We start from the raw sequence: 16,392 nt of genomic DNA, 5'->3' as shown, positions 1-16,392 counted from the left end.
ACAGTTATAAGGTTGAAGCGACCTTCTTCAGAGTATCTGACGATGTGTGTACTACACATGAAAGCTCATACCTTGAAAGCTTATATTTAGTTGGTCTTAAAGGTGCCACTGGAATTATTTTAAAAGATTTTTTTTTTCATCTTCCATCTTGATATTTATTATGAGGGTGGCTACTAGTTCAGACCAAACGGGAGAGCTAAGAAGCTGTGGATTTCCACATTCACCATGAAAGCATCTCAGAGGAAAGAAGCCCACATCAGTCCACTTTTAGGTCCCAGAGAGATGTAAAGAAGAACACTTAGACCGAAAAGGCTGTTCTGAACTTGACATGTGCATTTCCTCAGCTGAATGTACAGCGCTGGAATCACTTTGTTCTGCTCTTTGCAACGTGTGCTGCAATCAACGGCAACATTTTGGAGAAAGGAACAGAACAGGTTTTTTCAGCTGACTCACCTGAACTGCCTGCCTGAAGCCTTTCAAGACTCAACTTTTTGCTATGCCTTGAATGACTCCCAACTAGGGCAGCAGTCCTATACACATTTACCTGGAAGCAAGTCCCACTGAATTCAGCATTGATTATTGGTTCAGAATAGCTTTGTATTGCAGGACAGATTCTGCTGTCTTCCCACAAATACCGGGCAATTCTTCTCCTGATCGTAAAGACTGCTTCTTGGTGTTCAGCACATGGGTAGCAAGCAGTAAACAAATCCAAAATAAACCATTTATTTCCCTTGCATATGTGGGTCAACGAATGACTTTCCATTCGGGTGAGTCACTGAGTTCCTCCAAACCCTTAAGGTGTACTGCAAATGAAAAATGTGGTTTGCATTGGAATGCAGTAATGCATAAGGCTTGCTGGAAGACTCAACTTTCGCTCCTAAGTCCAAAAATCAAGGCTTTTTGACTGTCAGATATATATATATATATATATATATATATATATATATATATATCCCTTTACAATGAAAGCATAAAACACCCCCTCCTCAAACAAGCATTTAAGCCCAGGAACACGAGTTTGCACTTCGTCTAAGGCCTACCCACCCAGTGAGCCAAAGTGTGTTCTTTCTGGGTGGCTCAGAGAATAGCACATTGCAGTGGAAACACCCATTTATTTCATTTACTGCCATTTATAATATTTTCCACTAGTTGGAGATAATGAATTCATCCATATTTGCCAAGATTATGCAGCTTATTTATTGCCAAAATTATCCAGAATCTTTTTTTCCTTTTTTCTTTTAAAGGAAAGAAGCCATTGCCCATGATTTTCCATGAGTGCCTGGTGGTTCTTTTGGAACGAAAGTTACATCCTTGCTATTAACAATGCATTACAATAGCTTTGAACTCTCCTGCTTGTAGCTGGGACAGATCCCTCAAGGACACTTGCTTCAAGACTTTTAATTGTTTGGGATAATTAAAGGCAGGCCAGAAATCTGGAACTGCCATTAGTTCTCCTCCATGTGTGAAGGCACTCTTTAATAGTCTTCTCACAAAAGCAGAGGGGTATCGGCTCATCTATAGATGATTTCCCAAATTTTAGTTACTCCTCGTTCCTTTTAGCTAAGCCGTGTGACTCACAACAGCCATTCTGCCTGACAAAGCCAAGCAGAATGTGGGGCTGATCCTCAAGTTTACTGCACCAGTAAATGCTCAGAAGGAAACCCATGACTTCAATGCATCATTTAATACCTCCAGGCTCACCAATCTGTGCTAAGTTCTCTCTGTGTGTGTTCTTTGCATATGTGGAAACAACTGAGAGTGGAAATCAAGTCCAAACAACTTCTGTAAGGCACTGTGATCCTAGATTTCTTGTTCCTCTCAAGGGCACTGCTCCCAACACCCCATGTGCTGAGTTGTTAGTCAGCCAGGATGTCTGGGCTGTTATGGGGTCCAAGGATTACATCCATGGTGGTGGGTGGAAGGACCCTGAGTGAGAGGCAGGGCATGGAAGACCTCCCAGGGTGAGAGACTGGGAGAGGAAAGGAAAGGTGAGAGCTGGGAAGCTCCAGCACTTTCAGTGGGAGACAAGGGTTAAGAATTACAGTGGTACCTCTGCTTACGAACTTAATTCATTCTGGAGGTCCGTTCTTAACCTGAAACTGTTCTTAACCTGAGGTACCACTTTAGCTAATGGGGCCTCCCGCTGCCGCCGCACAGCCGCCGCACGATTTCTGTTCTCATCCTGAAGTAAAGTTCTTAACACGAGGTACTATTTCTGGGTTAGCGGAGTTTGTAGCCTGAAGCGTCTGTAACCTGAAGCGTCTGTAACCTGAGATACCACTGTACCTTTTCCAGGTCCACCACATCTTTCATATGTGGTGGACCTGTAAAAGGGTAAAAGAGTACTGGGAAACAATTCATAATGAACTGGGGGGGGGGGGAATGTTTAGAAGTACTTTTCAAAAAGACAAAACCAGAGTCCTTTTTGTTGGGGAAAATTCAGACTGAAATTCCCAGGTGTCAAAAAAAGGTTATTTTTGTATGCCACTACTGCGGCTCGTGTTTTGTTAGCCCCCAAATGGAAAACGAGTGAAGTCCCAACTAAAGAAGAATGGCAACTTAAGCTGATGGAATATGTGCAGCTTGCGGACTTAATATATAGAATATGAGAACAAGAAGAACATACATTTAAAGAAGCTTGGACATTTTTTTTAAAAAAATAGTATTTATTAAAGTTTTAAGTTTACAAAAAGGCAAAAGAAAAAACACCAAATTAAGCAATAACAAAACCAACACATCACAATAAAAAACCGAAAAATACAAACAATTAAAAGCAAAAGAAAAAAGAAGAAAGAAAACAAAACAAAACAAACCTTCCCATAACTTATCTTTCATTTGCTTGTTTCCCTGACCTCCTCACACCTCCCTTTTTTGTATTCTAGGTCAATTATCCATTTCAGCAAATCCTTTCCCTCTCTTCAAAATTTTTATCCTGAAAATTTATCTTGATCTTGATATAAGTTTACTTTCCCTCTTTTCACCAATTAACAGTCTATTTTTCTTTAACTCTTTGATACATTTTTGCTAGAATCACCTAGATTCATTCCAACATCATTCTAACATTCATTAATTTTACAATGTTTCTGTAAATAGTCTTTAAATTTCTTCCAATCTTCCTCCACCGACTCTTCTCCCTGGTCTCAGATTCTGCCAGTCATTTCCGCCAGTTCCATATAGTCTATCACCTTCATCTGCCATTCTTCCAGAGTGGATAGATCTTGTGTCTTCCAATACTTTGCAATAATTATTCTTGCTGCTGTTGTGGCATACATAAAAAAAGTTCTGTCCTTCTTTGACACCAATTGGCCGACCATGCCCAGGAGAAAGGCCTCTGGTTTCTTCAGAAAAGTATATTTAAATACCTTTTTCATTTCATTATAGATCATCTCCCAGAAAGCCTTAATCCTTGGGCATGTCCACCAAAGGTGAAAGAACGGAGTACCTTCCGTCTCTTTACATTTCCAGCATTTATTTTCGGGCAAATGATAAATTTTCGCAAGCTTGACTGGTGTCATGTACCACCTGTATATCATTTTCATTATATTCTCTCTTAAGGCATTACATGCCGTGAACTTCATACCTGTGGTCCATAACTGTTCCCAGTCACCCATCATAATGTTATGTCCAACATCTTGTGCCCATTTAATCATAACAGATTTTACCGTTTCATCCTGAGTATTCCATTTCAGCAGCAAATTATACATTCTTGACAAATTCTTAGTTTTGGAATCTAACAGTTCTATCCTTATTGTCTATTTGCAGCCCATTCCCAGGGTCTGAGCAGTGGAGTTTTAGTTTCCTTCCCTCTCTCTCGCAGGTATGAAAAGTCCAAAACTTCTCCCCCCTCTTCTCCTGCTTCCCGGGGGGAGTTTTCTAATTTAGAAATTGGGATTTTAATCCTTTCCAGTCGGCTCTCCAAGACTCTAGCTTGCAGCCTCTTTGCTTTGTTCTGACTACAAAAGCGGAAGGCAGACTTCCTGTTTATGCCTCCCCGCTACAATTCCAAATTGCAAATTTCTTCCTTTAAAAAGTTCCAATATGGTTGTTCTTAAATAATATCTTTAAAATCCAATTGTTCTACTCACGGGTAGTATCTTTTTAAGTCCAATTGTTCACAGGAAAAAGTCAGCGCTCTCCGGCAACGGCTCTGCGGCTTCACTCTGTGGAAAGAGCAGTCGGTTCACAGCACCGCGCTGCTCACCCCACTTCGCTACGGATCCCGCGAACGGGTTTCCCCGCGAGTAGGGGAGGCGCTGAAGGTGCCCGCCGAATCCCACGTTCACAGGCTTCACCCGCCTGTGATTTCTGAAGGGTCTCCGCCTTCGCCGTGGCGGCCAGACCCAATCTCCACGGAGCAAATTCCTCCTAGTCAGAGGAATTCAGCCATTAGCCGATGGCGCCAACCGGAAGTTAAAGAAGCTTGGACATTGTATATTGAATATATGGTGGGAAATGGTGTATATTTGAAAACGTAGGCAGCATTAAGATAAATTCAACAGTGTATATAAGTTAGATGCAATAATGGAATACTTTAGTTTCTGTAAAATTTGCAGGGATTTATGATATATAAAATAAGCCATGGAAAGAGACGGGAAGTCACTGATATCTTAAGGATATAAAAATGAGTACTTTAAATTGTAAAACAGAAAATTTAATAAAAATTATATATAAAAAGAAAAGAAAAGAAAAGGGAGGCCGATATTTTGCAGATTCAGATCTCGATCCTGTTAAACCAGGAATAACAACTCTGTTGCAAGTTTCACAAGGATGTTCACATGGAAATGCAGCATGCGATCAACAAGGCTCCCTCCCTCCCCATTTTGAGATGGGTGCTGGGAATATCCCCCCCCCCCTCGAATGGCATTTTATCCTTGAATCTGTTGTTTTTTCATTGTACTGGTCACTTTACCTTGTTTAAAGATCTGCTGCATTTCGTGTGTGCGTATGGTTTTGTTGTCAGTGCGTGCGTGTGTATATATTTGTAAGTGGCTTTGAGGATTGATTTTGAACATGGGATATAAATAATTTAAATCAATAAATAATGGATAAAATTAGATCGCAGGAGGAAGAAGGAGCCGAATGCAAAACAGAGAATTGGGTTACCCTTCTATTAAAGTGGCTTCCATACAGAGATAATTTGTATGAAGCACAGAGTGATATCTGCTTTGTGAATCTATAAATAGCCAAGACTCTGTTCCCACCCCTGCAAATCATAGCCATTTACTTCCAAAGCAATATCTCCATTCTCATTGTGGCTTAGTTCCATCTCCACTCAATGTCCCGTTAGTAGCAAATTAATTCAGTATCCACACCAGCCCTGTGAATCAGAAAATTTAATGTCGAGTATTAGTTTGGCCGCTGAGTTATTCCCATTGGGGTATGAATGCCCCATTCCTTCTCCTGCCTCCACAGCCCTGAGCAGTGCCAAAGCAAATAAAGATAATAGAATGAAAGAAAGAATTTGCTGTGTGCAAATTTACTGCTCTAACTTTGCTTTAATGCCGAGCTGTGGAAAAAAACCAAAGCCAGCCTTCTCTATTTGTCTTCATTTAGAATTATTGCTCTACTTTTTATTACCATCTTTCCAGCTCACATTTCTTTTTCAGGGAAAGACTTATAGGATTATGGAATTGGAAGCAACCTCAAAGGCCATTTGCTTCAGCCACCTGCAGTGAGGCAAGATCTATCGCGCTCACACGCTAACAGAGCAACCCTGATAGCAGAATACGGCTTGGGACTGTCCTTGTTACAATTTCCCAGAAGGAAACAAGATTCTAGACTTCCATTGGCTGCCTCCCTGACAATTAGGGTAGGCCAAAATGGTGCCCTCCGACTGTTCTTCGACAGCAGCCCTCAACATCTCTCTCTCTGCTGCCTATGCTGGCATCTCTGGAAGGCATCCTTTGACTAGTTTGGAACTAGTATAGTAAACTGGGAGAAATTGACAAGACTTCTACAACTGGATTATAATGCCAGCTGAACTAAGGTGTCCCATTGGCTTTGTCTTTTCTCCCGTAAGATTTTATTGAAGTTTTTTCATAATAGTGAGATAAAAGAAACTCCCCTAAATAAAAACAAAAATAGAGAAAGAGAAAACAGAGTCCTCTCTCAAAGGTAACACTCTCTCTCTCTCTCCAATTTAGAATACTTGCATAAATCCCTGCATATTTTACAAAAACAACCATTCAGTATTCCATTATTACATCCATCAAAACTTATTTACCATGTTGCCATTCTTCTTTGGTTGGGACCCGGCTCGTTTTCCAATTTGGGGCTAACGAAACACAGACTGCAGTAGTGGCATACATAAATAAGTTTTTTTGACATCCGGGAATTTCTGTCTGAATTATCCCCAACAAAAAGGACTCTGGTTTGGGGTGGAAAGTCCTTTTAAACATTTTTTTTCAATTCATTATGGATCATTTCCCAAGGCAGTGGTACGTCAGAAGTTGAATGGAATCCGCTCCGGAAGTCCTTCCAACTTCCAAAACGTTTGGAAACCAGCGCGTGGCTTCCGATGGGCTGCAGGAAACTCCTGCAGCCAATTGGAAGCCGCGTTGGACATCCGGGTTACAAAAGACATTTGCAAACTGGAACACTCACTTCCGGGTTTGCAGCATTCGGGAGCCAAAACGTTCGACTCGCAAGGCATTCACAAACCAAGGCACGACCGTATACTTTTACAAGTCCACTACAAATGAAGGAATGTTCTCTCAACCTCTTTGCATCTCCAGCACTTATCTGATTCAGCCTTGTACGTCTTGGCAAGCCTACTCCCTTTTCTGAAATAATAGCAACAGTAGTGGTAACGGTAAGAAAAGGAATTAAAATGGCTGCATATGTTAACACTGAACATGTCTCTCCCACCGAGGCTTTTCTGACATCCTCTCACAATCTCCTGAAGGTCAAGCCATGCTCTAGAGCATGTGCTGCAGCATGGGCTCTTATGGGGTGGCTTCTGTCTGTGCGCACAGAAGTGTCTTCAGGTCCTAAAAGGGACTATTTGAACTCTCGTCACTATTGGACTCTGGTCACAGCTGAAGGTGCATAGGGACCCCTTTTGCACATTCTGCTGAGCCTATGGAGGGTGAGGGAAGGGCAGTGCGCAGCGGGGGGGACATGACCCCTTCATCCCCTTCGTACATTCAGCAAACACCCGTGGGTGTACAGAGCTGTTTGGGAAGATCTCCTTGGTTTTAAAGTTTTCCCCATTGCATACTTGAGAGGTAAAGGTATGTAAAGGACCCCTGGATGGTTCAGTCAAAGACGACTATGGGGTTGTGGCACTCATCTTGCTTCCAGGCAGAGGGAGCTGGCATTTGTCCACAGACATCTTTCTTGCAGGACTAAACTGCTTCTGGTGCATTTGAACACCGTGACGGAAACCAGAGCATACGGAAACACCGTTTACCTTCCTGCCACAGTGGTACCTATTTATCTACTTGCACTGGTGTGCTTTCGAACTGCTAGGTTGGCAGGAGCTAGAACAGAGCAACAGGCGCTCACTCCATCGTGGGGGTTCAAACCTCTGACCTTCTGATCGGCAAGCCCAAGAGACTCAGTGGTTTAGACCACAGCGCTACCCGTGTCCCTGCATACTTGAGAGAATTGTACCCAAAGCCTCCATAGGCATTGCTCAAGTAGTTGCCCATTTTAGCTATGAAAAAATATGTGAATAATATTCATATACTCCTTAGGGGTAGTATAAAAGATAAAAAAGATTTTAAAACATTTTCACCATTAAAATAAATTGAAAGGCGGGATCAAAGATGAAGCACTTCGGAAAACATTTCCCTATTTGTCACGAAGAGCTTTGCATGATTGGGGAAAAAACAAACACGTGCGCATTCATACAATGTATTTTTGTTCAGAATTTGTCCCGAGACACAAGCCAAGCCTCAGAGGTCCCATACCTACTCAACATAAACCACTGTAGCTTCGCAATGAAATCTGAAAACGCAATTTTCATCCAAGAGCAATAGGCCTAAAGAGAATACAAACAAATGAGAGCGAAAATACACAAAGACAATTGCATGCTCAAATATAATCTTTCAAAACAAAAGATTTTGTTTGCGACGTATTCATGGAACATTTGTTCTAAATTGGCTGAGTGACTGTGATTTTTTCTAGTACAGCATTCGTGTTCAGCATCATACACAATCTTTCCTATGCTGGTTTTTTACAAGGAAATGGGCCCAGCATATTGTCACCACTCCCCAGTCTTGCTGCAGCTCTTCTCGTAGGTGGGAGTTGGATTTTACATTTTCCCCTCCTGTTGTTTTTTCAGATCAAAATCGCCCTCCCCAAGCTACCTTTTCACCTGTGGAGTAGAAAGATGAAGGAAACACAGAGGTCTTTTCCTCCTTCAAATGAAAAGGGAGTTTGGGGAGGAGTAATGTGGAGCTGAAAAGATACCAGAGAGGAAAGGGTTAATTAACCACAAGCTACTCTCCCCCCCCCCATCCACCCTTTTTTCACTCAGATGGAATCTGCCCAATGTCCCTTTTGGTTTTGTTTTGGTTTTTTAAAACCATACAGAGGAAGAACTCTAACAACTGCTGAAAAAATGCTAAATGAACATTAATGGTTTTTTTTAAAAGGTAGTTTATCCTCTTTTTCATTTTCGAATAACAGCCTAAACACATTGCAAAGAGGAATTCTGTACCAAAGAAACTCGGAATTTTATTCTTGGACTGGTAGATAACCACAAGACATCTCTCCCAATTTTCCAACCCCAGATACATTTTTCTTCATGTTCAAACTTAAAAGGAGGAATGCTACATTGGCATAATAATCTCACCCGACTCACCAGACCCAAGAAGTGCCTCTTTAAGGAGCCACATCAAATAGATGTATGCAAACAGAATTTGGGGCTTGTTCTTCTGGACTGGCTGAGATGGACCTAGTGGGGGCCAGTGGATATAGGGATGAGGAAATGGGCTTGCTGCCCATTTCTTGGCAGATTCCTAGATTTTAGGAGCTACAGGGAGCTGCTTTTTTACCTCTTCCCCATCTTCCAACAGAGAGCTCCCTCAGGGCTTCATAACTTTGAAGAGTACAAAGCTTCTCCTCCCAGATCTACTGTGGTACCTTGGGTTAAGAACTTAATTTGTTCTGGAGGTCCGTTCTTAACCTGAAACTGTTCTTAACCTGAGGTACCACTTTAGCTAATGGGGCCTCCTGCTGTCGCTGCATGATTTCTGTTCTAATCCTGAAGCAAAGTTCTTAACCCGAGGTACTATTTCTGCATTAGCGGAGTCTGTAACCTGAAGCATCTGTAACCCGAGGTACCACTGTATTTCCCGGGGGGGGGGGGGGGGACACAGAATCAAGGTGCCCAAAAGTTAGGACCATTGCCATCTCTGTCTGGAAGAGCTTCTGTGCTGTAACAACTATCTAACATACAAAGCTTTAGCAAGTAAATTTAGGATAGTATTCAACTAAGTGTTACTCACTGAAATTAATGGCCATGCTTAAGAGAGGTCCAGTAATTTCAATAGATCTATTCTTCTATTGCAGCAATATGACTTGACCCCTGTAGGCGCACTCCATTGTCTCTTAAGACAGATGGGTGCCAACAATCATTTTGAGGAAAACTTAGTTAAATACCAGCCCTTAGCAAGTATATTCTGGGACTCAGATTTTGCTGCTCGTTGGTTACTAGGGGCTGCCACCTCTGCTCATTCCACTTGCCAATCCTGCCTACCAATTAACCTCTCCCTCCTCCACAGCTGGCCAACCCCTCTTCCCTTTTCACCCCATGAATCCTTGCATATCCCCTCACAGATTGTTCAAAACTCCCCTCAAAGTTTGCTCCACCCAAAGTTTGCTCCACCCAACTTCATGTTGTTGTTTAGTCGTGTCCGACTCTTTGTGACCCCATGGACCCGAGCATGCCAGGCACTCCTGTCTTCCACTGCCTCCCACAGTTTGGTCAAACTCATGTTAGTAGCTTCAAGAACACTGTCCAACCATCTTGTCCTCTGCCGTCCCCTTCTCCTTGTGCCCTCAATCTTCCCCAACATCAGGGTCTTTTCCAGGGAGTCTTCTCTTCTCATGAGGTGGCCAAAGTATTAGAGCCTCAGCTTCAGGATCTGTCCTTCCAGTGAGCACTCACGGCTGATTTCCTTCAGAATGGATAGGTTTGATCTTCTTGCAGTCAATGGGACTCTCAAGAGTTTCCTCCAGCACCATAATTCAAAAGCATCAATTCTCCAGCGATCAGCCTTCTTTATGGTCCAGCTCTCACTTCCATATATCACTACTTGCTCCAAACCACCCAACTTCCCTCACAGCTCACCTCAACCTCTTTGAAAGGAGGATGGGAAGTGTTTCAGGGGGCAGTTTGCCTATCCAATGGTGGGGGGGCAAGCTATGCAAAAAAAAAAAAAAAAAAAAAAAACTTTGCTCCCAGGCAGGATGCCCTGTATCTTAAAAGAAAAAGGTAAGTCCCCAAACTTGCCTGCGGAAAAAGATTCCACAAACTGTTTAGGCAGTTTGATCTTTGGCTGATCTATTTTTATATTTAGGAATTTATTCCTGATGCACAGCCTAAAACTGTCTCCCCTGTTGTTTAAATCCACTGATCTTTCACCTCTGTTTGGTGGATAAAATGAACATTTCTTTTAAATCCAGGGCATTGCATTTAAAGGAGGAGGAGGAAGAGGAGGAGGAAGGGGAAGAAGAAGAAGAAGAAGAAGAAGAAGAAGAAGAAGAAGAAGAAGAAGAAGAAGAAGAAAAACTCTAACATTTAGAGTTACTTTTTGCAAACTTGGATGACCTGAACTGAAATAAACTTAAAACTAACAGTTTCGCAAACACCTTCTTTTCATTCGACTCCATACCTGCTCTGTCAAGGCATTAATTTAATGCCTGTCATAATTCCATGGAAGAGCATAAGCTCACTAAAGCCCACCATATCTGCCTGATCAGCATAATAAGAAAGATCCGATGAGAATATGATTGCGACTGGCGAGCACAAGGATTTTGCAAGCGAAGAAAAGCATGTTCGGTATTAATTGCTAATCTCATTCAGCCAATTTGGCACTGGGACAAAGCAACTGGCCGTAGCTAACTAGTGAGGGGACTCAGGAATTATTCCAGCTCAGAGCTGCGTTTTCAAGGGAGAAACATTGGGCTTAATCCCAGGTGCCTACTTTCTTTATAAATATATTAGCACGATAATGGGAGGCTTTTAAATGGGATTAAAACTACACGGGCAGCTGCTCTGCTAGTCAAGGGTGAAGCACGGTTGACAATACAGTTTAAGGAAATGAATGGGAGGCTAAGTGGCCAACCTGTGGCTCTGCGCACGTGAAGAACCTCATTGCTTAGCCATAATTGGATCATGTTGCATATTTCAATAGAAAACCAAATATGCTTAAAGAAATCTCTTTGCCTATGCTCATCACTCACTGCGTCTGCTGTTTCTGGGGCTCATAAGAGCCTTGCAATAGACAAATCAAGAAGCACAGATCTTTTCACACACTGCAAGCATGTCTGAAAGAGGGGTGAGAAGGGGGGAGGGGCTTTTGCTTTCAAATGGCAGAACTAAGAGAATGTGGTCCAAGCTGAGCAGGCCTTGGGCTTTGATGCCCTCTTTTTCTTTTGAAAACTCTGCAAAGGTGCTAGGATCCTTGCGCTGCATGCATTTCAAAACTAACACATGATCTATAAGTATAGATGAAATTCTAATAAATGGCATAATATTGTCCATGTGAATAGACATGCAATATCACAGATGGGTTCTGTGTCCAGGTTAGCTGTCTACCAGCTCCATCTGGTACACAGGCTGAGACCCTACCTGCCCGCAGACTGTCTCGCCAGATTGGTGCATGCTCTAGTTATCTCCCACTTGGACTACTGCAATGCGTAGTGAAGGTGAACCAGGAACTACAACTAATGCAGAATGCGGCAGCTAGACTGATGACTGGGAGCGGCCGCTAAGACCATATAACACTGGTCCTGAAAGACCTACATTGGCTCCCAGTCATTTCCGAGCACAATTCAAAGTGTTGGTTCTGATCTTTAAAGCCCTAAAAGGCCTTGGCCCAGTATATCTGAAGGAATGTCTCCACCCCCATCGTTCAGGCCGGACACTTAGGTCTACCTCCAAGGGCCTTTTGGTGGTTCCCTCACTGCAAGAAGTGAAGCTACAGAGAACCAAGCAGAGGGCCTTCTTGGTAGTGATGCCCACCCTGTGGAATGCCCTCCCATCAGATGTCAAGGAAATAAACAACTACCAGACTTTTAGCAGACATCAGGAGGCAGCCCTGTTTAGGGAAGTTTTTAATGTTTGATGTTTTATCGTGTTTTTAATATTCTGTTGCCCAGAGTGGCTGCGGAAACTCAACCAGATGGGTGGGGTATAAATAATACATTATTATTATTATTATTATTATTATTATTATCATCATCATCATCATCTATGGGCAGCTGAACAGCTGAAAGTCAGTGAGAATGCAAATGGTGTATATAATTTATCAGAGATTCATGCCAATGCAGATGCTGGTGGACTACAGCTCCCATCATCCTCGATCATTGGCTATCCTGGCTGGGGCTGATGGGAGTTGGAGTCCACTCACAACTGGAGGGACACAGTTGCCCACACTCTAATATTTATGCAACCCGTAGATTCCAAAGGGAGAATACTGGCACTTTCAAATGAGGAATTCCTTCAGACTTCCTGTTCACTGACTCAGTGTATTTGACCCCCACACCAGGGGCAATATATTATGATTTATCACCAATATGCATAGCTAATATGTAGAATCTCATCCATCTAGCTACCACATTTGTGCCCTGTCTCCTTCTAAGGAACAGTGGGGCTCACCTGCGCTCCAGGTGTTTGCTGGCTGTGTGATAATGTGAAGTTACCTGTATTGTTTGGCCCAGGTAGTGTTTACCATCACCTGCAGATTCACTTCAGTGTGGCAAGGGAAAGGTTATGAGGCAGTGGAATGAGTCGCTGACATCCTCTTAAGACATATGAAACAGGCATCAGCCAACCAAGACTGTAAGAGGATGCCCCGTAGATTTATACATCTAATTCACCCTGCAAGAAAGAGGAGGGTTTTGAATGGTGCAATATTTCATATTTATTGAAAACTTGAAAATATTGCTAGTTTTTAGTTTGAAAACCGTGGGGTGTTTTTAGTTGTTTTTTAAAAAATCAGAACTTTTTAAGGTTGTGGTAAAAGCATAAATTTAAACTAGAAAAGATACAGCAGGAGGAGAGACCACCAGGGTAGACCATAATTGCAAAGCTACCCATAAAACTACATTTGAGCTCTGATCTGATACCCGGGAACTCGTTTCAATGATCCAGCAAAATTCTTAACTCACTGGCTCACAAAGAAAGTGTTACCAATTAAGCGAAAGAAACTGTAACAGTCAGTTTTAATTACGCAAGAGATTCGCCAATCCATCCTCGGCTCTAGCTGATGATTTGACTGGAGATGTCTGGAACCAATTTACGGGCTTTTAATGTTGCGTCTAGACTTTAATAAGTGGTTAAGCACTAAGCAGTTCTGTGTAAGGATCAAAGTAGCTCCAGTGCATAGGTAGAAATGGACCAGCCACCAGCTCCTATACAAGTGGTTCGCATCTATGCTGCAAAGTCTCTTCTCCTCCACAATGCCTTTCGAAAAGTTCTGGCTATATGTTATTCAATGTTCAGGGTCTGTACCTGTGCATATCTTCCAGAATCTGCTGTAAGGGCTGGCACATTCACATGGATAGATATTCCTTTTTGCTCTGAGATGAACAGAAATGTGTCACAACTGCATACTAGTAATGGGATCTTCTTTTGACTGTTTTTATAATTTAATATTTTGACTGCTGCACTTTTGTGCATGTTGTGCTGCAAACACTAACTGGACTTTGGAAAGAGGTTAGGGGGTTCTAGGACCCTGCTAGAGGCTAGGGAGCAGGAAAGACTATTTATGTATGCCACCCCGGCTGCGCGGATGTTATTGGCCCAGAGATGGAAAGAAGATAAAGTCCCTTCCAGAGAAGAATGGCAAATTAAATTGATGGATTATGCCGAAATGGCAAAAGTGACCGGAAGAATCAGAAATCAGCAAGACCAAAATTTGAATAAGGAATGGGGGAAATTTATAATTTATCTTAAAAACTATTGCAAACAGCTAAAATTGTTAGTAGGATTGAATAACACTTGTAGTATAATGGTGAATTTTGGACGTAATGGAGATGTAAAAGATTTGGATTATTATGAAAGATGCAGGAGGAAATGACTAACAATAGGACCCACAAAGGGGAGGAGGGAAGTCCAGGAGATTCTTTGGAATCTTGTTTTTATGTTGTATGTTGGATATGTGATTGTAAAATTTTAATCTGAAAGACCAAATAGATACAGAGGACCCTGCCAGAGACTCACACCTTCTTCCCAAAGCCTGGCTTAAGCCAGCACCACGAGGATTCAGAGATGGGCGTCAAATGGCCTCACGCAGCTCAGCATATTACCAAGATTCCAAAAAGAGAATATTGGCACTTAAAAATGAGGAATTCTTTCAGTGCCAGCTTAAGCCAGGCTTTGGGAAGTAGGCATAGCAGAGCCCTATTAACCCTCTTACTTTTGGGTAGCTGGAATATATCCTACTGAACGAAGGTACGAGTCAAACCTGTTGCTCCATCTACTTTTGTCTCTGGCCCCACCTGCCACTGGCATGCGGCCCCTGGAAGGAGGAACTATGGCCCCCAGCCTGTAAAAGCTGCCCCACCTCGCTTTGTTCGCTCTCTGAGAGCGGAAATGAAATCCACTCATATATTTTAAAAAAAAGAAATCTAGAATTTTAGCATAGACATGACCATGAAGAATCACGTGCCACCACCCCATGGTAGCAATAATGACATTTTCACAGTGAGTGGAAACCCAGAAGTCACATCCGCAGACAACAAGGTGAGTTGATCAGGTATATTTTCCTCTTCTTCTTCTTCTTTTTCCTACTCCAGTCTTCCTTTTCCAGCTGACTCTGAACATTCCATGGTGACAGAGCATGCTGAGTAATCAATGGGCTTATTTTGCAGGAAAGAGGGAACCTTCCTACCTTTGATTTTTAAAACATTTTCTTTTTGTGCTTCTGTTTCTGAAAACCTCCGAGTTCCCTTGAGCAGAATGATACCATTATGTCCTTGCTCATTGGTCTCGCTTTGGCTACAAAGTCATTGGCACTTTGGGAATGAGTTCAGCATTTGAGTGATGATGATGATCTATCTGCTCAAAGGTAGTTAGCCGTCTTATCTGAACAGACTTGCAAATGGGCCTCCAAACTTCCATAGATCATTACAAAGAAAACGGGCTGCTTTTCACTGACCGAGATCAAGCAAGTCCTCGGTCAGTTGACCTTGAACACAATGACTTCGGTTGGAATATTGCAGGTGAAACTGATCTGAACAAATACAGAGTGACAAGGCAGAAAGGGAGATCAGCCTTAAAAATTAGATGTCTCTTGTCCACATCAGCAAAATTGGCAGCAATTCCAGACCCACCAAGTGTCCCTATTTTCCAGGGACAGTCCCGGATTTACAGACGCCATCCCGGTTTCTGATTTGATCCCAGAATGTCCTGCTTATCCTTAGGACATCCCTATTTTCATCTGAGAAATGTTGGAGGGTATGGAGTTATGCAACCCCCCAAGCCAAGGCAATAAGTAACTATACAAGACATCTGAAGGCACCCTGCATAGGAAAGTTTTTAATGTTTAATGTTTTACTATGCTTTTATATGGGACACGGGTGGTGCTGTGGGTTAAACCACAGAGCCTAGGACTTGCCGATCAGAAGGTCGGTGGTTCGAATCCCTGCAACGGGGTGAGCTCCTGTTGCTCGGTCCCTGCTCCTGCCAACCTAGCAGTGCGAAAGCACGTCAAAGTGCAAGTAGATAAATAGGTACTGCTCCAGCGGGAAGGTAAACGGCATTTCCGTGCGCTGCTCTGGTTCGCCAGAAGCGGCTTAGTCATGCTGGCCACATGACCCAGAAGCTGTACTCCGGCTCCTTCGGCCAATAAAGAGAGATGAGCACTGCAACCCCAGAGTCGGCCATGACTGGACCTAAGGGTCAGGGGTCCCTTTACCTTTACCTTTATGCTTTTGTATATGTTGGAAGCCACTCAGAGTGGCTGGGGCAACCCAGTCAGATGGATGGGGTATAAATGTTCTTGTTGTTGAGAGCCAGCGTGGTGTAGTGGTTAAGAGCGATGGACTCGTAATCTGGTGAACCGGGTTCGCTTCCCCGCTCCTCCACATGCAGCTTCTGGGTGACCTTGGGCCAGTCACACTTCTCTGAAGTCTCTCAGCCTCACTCACCTCACAGAATGTTTGTTGTGGGGGAGGAAGGGAAAGGAGTTTGTTGGGGGGGAAATGTTGTTGTTG

General features: G+C 42.9%; 1 long non-coding RNA gene across 1 annotated transcript; it reads left to right on the top strand.

The window, feature by feature from the left end:
- Window positions 1-23: 23 nt before the first annotated feature.
- LOC308473742 lies at window positions 24-6,007 on the top strand. The gene is made up of 3 exons (XR_013984272.1): window positions 24-767; window positions 3,763-3,817; window positions 5,607-6,007. It is a non-coding gene; the product is annotated as an uncharacterized lncRNA (long non-coding RNA).
- The last annotated feature ends 10,385 nt before the right edge of the window (window positions 6,008-16,392 follow it).

This window comes from Podarcis pityusensis (assembly GCF_964106645.2).
Source record: "Podarcis pityusensis genome assembly, chromosome: 3".
Lineage (NCBI taxonomy): Eukaryota > Metazoa > Chordata > Lepidosauria > Squamata > Lacertidae > Podarcis > Podarcis pityusensis.
The sequence above is the reverse complement of the archived record's forward strand: the minus strand, read 5'-3'. Positions and strand labels throughout refer to the sequence as shown.